Source organism: Somniosus microcephalus, chromosome 2 (genome assembly GCF_052327205.1).
Source record: "Somniosus microcephalus isolate GS21.2 chromosome 2, FLI_Smic_1.0, whole genome shotgun sequence".
Lineage (NCBI taxonomy): Eukaryota > Metazoa > Chordata > Chondrichthyes > Squaliformes > Somniosidae > Somniosus > Somniosus microcephalus.
In genome coordinates this window covers 149,032,354-149,037,983 of record NC_140988.1, presented here as the reverse complement: position 1 = coordinate 149,037,983, position 5,630 = coordinate 149,032,354, and positions in this window count along the sequence as shown.

Here is a 5,630-nt window from a genome sequence, read left to right as displayed (position 1 = left end):
ACACCAAAAGAGATACTATGACAGGTCAGCTGGACTACTGCCGCCGCTGCACAATGGAGAATCCGTCAGAATCCAGGAGCATGACTACTGGAAGCCAGCAGTCATCATCCAGCCAGCTGACACTGAGCGATCGTATCATGTCCGCACCCCAGAAGGACAGGTATACCGCCACAATCGCAGGCACCTCCTGAACACCAAGGAACAACACTGTCATTCCGATGAGAGGATCAGTTCAACAGAGTGTGATGAACAGAGCAATACACAAAACACATACTTACCTGAACCGGAATTGTTGACCGATTCAAGAGCATGCTCAGTTCCATACCACACAAGGTTGGGACGAGAGGTCAAGCCTAGAGTTACCCTTGATTTGTGAACGGTCAAAGGGTGTAGGCGGATCGCTGCCCTAAAAAAAACTGTACATCGTTATTGAAACATTGAGATGTTTTCAGTGCTAGTTAAATGTTAATTTACTTATATGTTTATGCTCCCGAGAACACTAGGTAGAAGAAAGGTTTAAAAGTAATGCATAACATTTTTCTTTTAAAAGAAAGGGGATGTAACATTTGCATATTGAATTATCATTGGCCCGCAGGCATCTGTAAGGAATACCTATTGTATTCACATGTGATCACATGTTGAGTTGTCATTGGCCTGCAGGCATCTGTAAGGACTGCTATTGTTTTGAAGACCCAGGCTAGTGGTCCTAACTCCATGCTATATGATTAAGTTCACAGACCTATTGCTTAAATAAAGAGTTAAACTGTAATACTCCATTGTCCTGCAATTTATTATTTTGTACAAAGTGTGCAAAACAAGACACAGCCGGTTGGGAAAAGGTCTGAGGATAAAGATCCTCAGCCTGCAGCAGGAGCGAGTTCACAGGCAGGCGCTGTGGCTTGCTTAAAGGGAGGGGCCAACTCGCCCATCGATTGGGACTCTCCCCCACTCTTCTGGGATCCAGATGAGGGGGAGGGACCTGAGGGCGAAAACCCCGCCCCTAACCCAGGTGTAGAGAGGGAGAGACCTGAGGTCAAAATCCCCGCCCCAGACCCAGCCATGGGACTTGGGGGCGGAGACTCTCAGCTCGTAGCAGCAGGCTGCGAAAAGTTGCCTGCCCCCAGCCCGGGTTCGGGAGGGGTCAAGCCTGAGGGAGCAGCGGTTCGGGTTAAAGGCCCAGCGGTCAAGAAAGCCCCACCCGTCAAGGCCCACAGAAGGTCCCCATGGATGTCCCAGCCGAGAAAGCCATGGTCACCAGCCCTCCAGTTACCAAGGGGCGCCCCTCGAGTCAGGGAGAGGTCTAAGGGCACAGGTCCTCAGCCAGCAGCCACAGGCTGTGAGGGACCAACAGTGAAGGACGGTGTGGTCACACCGGGGGTAGCGGCGAGCCGCAGTCCGACCAGGGATTAGCCTGGCCGCCCGGAGACCGGCGGCGGATGTATATAGTTTTAGTTTAAGTTTTAGTTTGAGTAAAGTTTAATTATTTAGCTTAAGTTTGGGTGTTTTTGATTTAAGTTAAATAAGGTGATGGGTAGTTTTAAGTAAGCAGTCTGCAGTTTTAAGTAATCAGTGCGCTTTCTTGGGATTTACTTTGAAACCATTCTGCCCTAACAGCTCCAGTAGTTCGGCCAATAGTGGGCCATGCTCCTCTTTCGAATCAGTGAACAGGAGCAGGTCATCCACATATTGAACCAACTGTCTGGGCTGGCTAAAATCTTTTAAACTGTTGGTCATGCACTGATGGAAAATGCTGGGGCTGTTGTGGAAGCCCTGAGGCAAACAGTTCCACGTATACTGTTGCCCTTTAAACGTAAAGGCAAACTTGTACTGATCCTCCCTCCTTACAGGGATGGACCAAAACCCATTTGAAATATCCAGCACCATGAAAGTGGTCGCAGATGCTGGAATACTCCCGATGAGGTCGGCAACTGCTGCTACTGTGGGTGCGCAGGCTGGGATGTTACTATTGAGCACTCGATAGTCCACCGTGGCCCTCCAGGAATTGTCCGGCTTTCTGACCGGCCATAATGGAGAATTCACGTGGGTAGCTATCGGTCTCAGAACTCCCTGCTGCACTAACGAGGACATGGCTGCTTCCATGTCCGGTTCTGCTTCCCTGGGGAAGTTATACTGTTTCTGTGATCAGGCCATGGGGTCCGCATCTACGCTGACCTCAAACCCTGTGACCCTCCCGCAGTCGTGCTTGTGAGTGGCAAATGTGGCCAGGTGGGCCTGCACAAATGCCTGGAACTCTGGTGGGGTGTTGCTGACCATGAGCCCGAGGTTATAATCCTCTTTGGGCTTCATGGTGCAGAGGGTCCCCTTCCCTTCTTTTCCCAGGATTACTACGATCTCTCCGTTCTTTACTTTACCTGCCCCCCATAGGCAATGATTCCTCAAATCCACTAGTATCCCATGGCCTACGATAAAGTCGGCTCCCAGGACCCCTCTTCCACCCTCCGTCCCATTTCATCAGGACACAGGTCCACTTGGATCGGAGCAGTCCTATCCGAATGGCGAGCGGGATGGAAAACGAGCCGGCCTGTTCCCTACCTGTGAACCCCGATAGACTGTATGGGACCCCGCTGGAGAGAGGTGAGATGGTGGGGTTAGCTGAGTAGACCACGGTGCATGATGCCCCCGTGTCTAACAGATAGGTCCTTGTCACCTTTTCCACCTCCATCTCCAAAAGGGGTCTTTTCCACTCATCGTATCAGAGAGAACACAGATAAACAGGCTGTGCTGGCTCTAGTCACGGCTGTGGGTTGTATGGGGCGGCTGGGGTGAGAGCACCGGTGGAGGCTGCTACTCTCCCCTGGCCAGTCAGTAAGGAGCTCATGGCGTCCAAAAGTGACTCGACCACTGCAGAAGGGGTCCCTGCCCCCGCCTTTTGGGCTGGGGATGTGGGATGCTTTCCCTTGTTATCTTTCCAAGGGTTTTTGCACTCCTTCCGCCAGTGACCATCCTTCCCACACCCGTAACAATTGGTCTTGGTGTTGGGGGGGGTGTTACTCCCTTCCTGGTGCCACTCTTTCCTACCCGGTCCGGGTTTTACCTCATGCACCTTTCCCTTGGGTGGGTGTGCATCGGCTCCCCTACCGTTTTTGTAAGCCAGAGTGAGCTGCCTAATTACCGTGAGTTCGGTGGTCTGGGGATTTTTGGTATTGAACCAGGCTTCTGCCTTGGCCCGGACCTGTGGCAAGCTGTTCGCCACCAGGCAACGGAGCCAATGCATCAGGAGATCCCCGTTCAGGAACGCCCGGTCCGGCGTCCCCGGACAGGCCCTCCGGTACACCGGCCACAGCCGGTCTGCAAAAGCCTGCAGGGTTTCCCCTGAGAGCTGGATCGTCTTCTCCACACGGGAGAAAGGACTTCCCTCATCCATCCCCATGGCCTCCAGAACCGCATCTCTATGCTCCTCATACCTGCACTGTCCCCTTTTGCACACATCAGAGAGGGATTGGAGGAGACTACTCTCCAGGGAGAATAGCAGCATTTTGGCCTTCTCCGCGTCATCGCAGTCATTGACGCTGGTGGTTTGCTCTACTTCCCTGAAGTGGATCGAGGGGTCTCCCTTTTTGGAGAGCCTCGGGAGATGGCTGACCATAGCCCTAAGCTGTTGGGTGTTAAAGGGTAATACGAACTGGTTTTGGAGGGGTCCCTCAATGTCGCCATTGGCGGGTGGGCCGAACCTCCGATGCCGTGCTGGGCACATCGGTCACGGCTCTGACCTCTCGAGCGGGGGTTGCTCTACCTCCGCCTCCACCTCTGGCTCCACTCCGGGCTCCACCCCAGGTTCCACCCCCCCTTGCTGCCAAACCTCGCTGAAACTTGGCGCTACGGGTGGTGGTCGTGAGGTCCCCTCTCTCTCAATCGGGTCGTCCCTAGACACTACCGGTGACGTTGGAACTGTCCTTCCCTCGTTCCCCATAAAATCTGCCTGGCCTGCCTTTGGGCTTATGAGGCACACCATGCCTTTTGCCTTCCGGAGGGCCCGGCTCAGATTTTCTATCCTCTCTCTACAGGGGCTGTGGTCTGCTTCCTCAAACCCCTGTTCGCTTGATAGCTTATACGCTGCCTTTACCTCCTGTACTTTCTCTTCCTGTTCCCTAATCTGCCTTGCCAAGCGGGCGTTCTTCTCCCGCAACCTTAACTCATTTCCCTTGGCCTCGGTGACTTGGCACCGTAGGTATTCCAACTGGGCCTTTTGTTCTCCCACTAAATGCACTCTCTCCTGATTCAGAGCCTGCAAAGCTACTAATAACTTTTCCCCTGCGAGAGCCTTATCCTGGATCTCCAGGGCTGACTCCCTTAACTCGACTGCCTGTGCTGCAACGAGTCTGTCCAAAAGCTGGACCTGCTTTTTAAAACACATCAGCCAAACTGCCTTTTCTAAGGACTTCTTGTGTTGCTTTCCCTCTGTCCACTTAGCTGCTGCATCTACCGGACGCCCAGCCTTTAACAGAATGGTGATCCACTTCTTAGTGATATTCACCTTGCTAAACACGTAATCAGAAAATCCTTTCCTCCATCATGGTTCGCTCATCCGGACCACTGTCTATTGCATCGCAATCTTGTTGCCGGTGTCCTGCCGTGGTTGCCATTTCTGTAGGGGGTGGTGTGGGGTGGCGCGTGCGCCCAGTCAGTTATGCCTCTGACTGTTTATGAGCAGTTCGAATCGCTCCCACGCCCCTGGGTTCTAGACACCGGACTTAGGTACAAGGCGGCGATACAGAAGAAGACTCGAGTAGACAGGTAAGCAAAAACCAAGATTTTATTGAAGAGGAAATTAATACAATCTTATGAAAAAAATTACTAGTATACACTTTTACAGGCAAAATACAAAATAACTATACTTATACAGGGAATGGGGAACACACGGCACATCGAGGGAAAACAACTATCTTAACAACCCCCTTATCCTTATCCCACCCCCTATACCTAACTAGATTAAGCTATGAGGGGTCAGAACTTCATGCTAACCAATCAAAAGGATCTGCTGGATTCAAAACAGCGGTGGGGTTCGGGGTTCGCTCTTGGTGCTCTCTGGAGGCTGCCGTCGTCACGTGGTCTCCGGGTACTGCAAGGGTGTTGTCCAGGTACAAGTACCCCAAAGTTAAAGTCTCTGCTTGTGTACTTTACCTTGCCGGGATGGCGGTTCCTCTTCCGCGGCCGACAGTTTGAGTTTGCATGAAGATAGTCGCAGGTCAGCTGAGACTGAAGGCCCGATGATTCGAAGCCTGTCTTCAGTCATCTTCCTCAGTTCGTCTCCTCTGTTGTCTTCCTCAGTTCGTCTTGCCTCCTCGCCTCGTCGCATCCCGCCTCGCCTGGCCTGAATTGTCCGTGTCCGCCCGATGCAGTGCCTGGGCGATTCCAGATAGAGTGGGGAAAGGCACGGGCAAAGGCCAGGGGGTAAGCGCGGGACGGGGGAAGAGCAGCAGCCACGAGGGCGAGGGGCCGGAGCTGGAGCAAGGCTGAGAGCAGAGCGAGACGGTTGCCGGTGGGCCTACAATTGCCGGTGGCCCTTATCTGTGCGCCAAATCAGGTTAGTTCTTTGTCTTAATTTTGGCAGGCTATTTTAAGTAACAGTAGCAATCTACTCTAACTGTTTTTAGATGGCCGGTAATCTC